Source organism: Ammodytes marinus, assembly GCF_949987685.1.
Source record: "Ammodytes marinus genome assembly, chromosome: 16".
Classification (NCBI taxonomy): domain Eukaryota; kingdom Metazoa; phylum Chordata; class Actinopteri; order Uranoscopiformes; family Ammodytidae; genus Ammodytes; species Ammodytes marinus.
Window position 1 is genome coordinate 14908930 of NC_137220.1, and position 2363 is coordinate 14911292.

Below are 2363 nucleotides of genomic sequence, written 5' to 3' on the forward strand. Positions count from 1 at the left end.
CACATAAGTAGAGGAGGAAGATATCAGAGTTTTGCATTGACTCCTCCTCACAGGGAGCAGAGAACATTGGAGTGGTTTCGCTATCTTCTGCTCAAAACTGGATAATAATAAAAATGCTCTATTTATTGATATGATGTTGAATTTAACATGGATGGACAATCAGCTAGATTAAAATTAATTTTCACTTCAATCAGGAATTTGTAACTCAACATATCATGTCAATTTTCAAAGATGTTTGTTTACAGCACCTTTTATTTATTCTGTATAGTGTTTGACTAAAGAAATTGCATGAGGAAGTGTGGACTGTACATTTGGCCTCCACATACAAAGTCATTATTTAAAATGATGGCTTTTAACATCTCCATGACATTTAGACCGATTCTCTGAAACCGGTAATGCTGTTTTAATTATCTAAATAATAACAGCATTAACAATTCAGAGTAACATTGAAATTGTTTTGTAAAATATTAAAATGACAAACAAGTAAAATAAAGAAAGTGATTCTCCTAGTATTTTTTTTATCTACACATAGAAAACTTCAAAGATGTATAAAGTGTGACATCAGTGTGATACGATCTTCATCACGGATTCATGTACTCTGTTCAATATGTTACTGATAAAAAGTTCATAATGTCATCATTCATGTGAGATTAATTTTTATATCGGGAAAATGTGTATGATGGAAGTCTTTCTCTATAATGTTATTTAAATAAATGATTTCACCATCTTATTGCTTTATACTGTATAAAAAAATATGTTTTCCTCAGTGAACTGAAAAGGTAAGTGGTCTTATAGCTCCTCCTCTGGTGGCTTCATGTTACTAGTGTTCAGACACTGAGGGGTTTTTGTACAGGTCTACTGATGCTTTGTGTTATTGTGGCTCTCTGGCACAGTAATACACAGCAGTGTCTTCAGGCTGCACATTCTGTCCATTTAGAGTCACTGTCTTGCTGGAAGAGTCTAAGTCGATACTGAACTTGTTCTTCAGTGAATCTTTATAGGAAGTGGAGGATCGAACTCTCATTCCAATCCACTCCAGTCCTTTCCCTGCAGGCTGTCTGATCCAAGCTGTCCAGTAGCTGGTAACAGAATAAGAGACCTGACAGGTGATGGTCAGACGTTGACCTGGCTGCACAGTCACAGAGGCTGGCTGTGTCAACTGTTCACACTTTACACCTGCGGAGGAAAACATGTTGAATATTGACTGTGTGTAATAACAGTGAACAGTCAGTGAGCTGTGATCATACTGTCAGTGTCTCTGCCTCAGTGAGACTCACAGGATCCAGCAGCCAGCAGCAGCAGCAGAGCTACAGAAAACATGGTCGCTGTTGAAGGTGATCTGATGGGAGCTTCTCTTCTTCTGCTGCAACTGACAGCATGACATCAAGTCTTTATGGCAGACTGAGAGGAAGTTCACTTTGCATAGAGATGGACACTGAGGGGCTATAAAAGAAGGATTGACTGTTGTGACGCAGGTTGTCAAGAGTCGGATGTGAGACATGATATTGTTTTTCTGTTTATGAAGTCTGTTCAAGAGTCTGAACTCATTTGACTTGTATGTGATGGATTCTGTCACTTGCTGCTGAGCAAGACTAACACATTTGATTCTGAATTTACTTCTACTCTGAATGGTGACCACATGCTTGTTTTTTCTTATACATTTATATTTGGTATAATATTAGATGTAGACTACCGGTTATTATTAAGTTGACCATGCAGGTAATCACACTAAAGTAAAGCTGTAAAATTGGATATATTTGTGTTTTTAAATGGCTAAATGTGTACATATAATGTAGGAAATGTTGTAAATATTATATAAAAGTGTTTCTGGATGCAGTAAAATGTTAAATAAAGCTGAACTAGCAAGTTCGAGAACAGCATTTGAACTGCTTGTGAAGTATATGTTGAAGGGTTGTTAAAGTAGTAAGTGAATGCTAAATGTAGTGAACATACAACGTTACAATGTGTGACAGCAGGTAAGTATTTTATATTCATATGCTGTAAGTAAATATTTATTACAGCCATTTACCAGATGGATTCCTTGTGTGTTCATTTCTGAATGTGTGATAATTGTTTTAAGAAAGAGTATTGCACACATGATAAAAATTTAATGATCGTTTGAATAAAAGATAAAAGTAAATGAATTGTGTTGTGTTAAAACAGAGAAAAAACAGGGTGTAAAAAAACACACCTACATTTTGTGTCTCTGCTTTTACTATGACCACAGGATACTCATGCCTGATCCCTGTAACACAAGTTAAGACAATTGTTGTGTCCAGTTCTAAACTTAGGCCTATGTCAAAATATTTCATATTTACAGGGTCCACTCCAATCACACACAAAATTATTTTTGTTTGTTTACA

General features: G+C 35.8%; 1 gene segment (V, D, J or C); it reads right to left on the minus strand.

Moving 5' to 3' along the window:
- Positions 1-871: 871 nt before the first annotated feature.
- Positions 872-1320, minus strand: LOC307263127 (immunoglobulin heavy variable 3-74-like). The segment is given in 2 exons: positions 1278-1320; positions 872-1176 (listed from the first exon to the last, which is right to left on the minus strand).
- Between the last annotated feature and the right edge of the window lie 1043 nt (positions 1321-2363).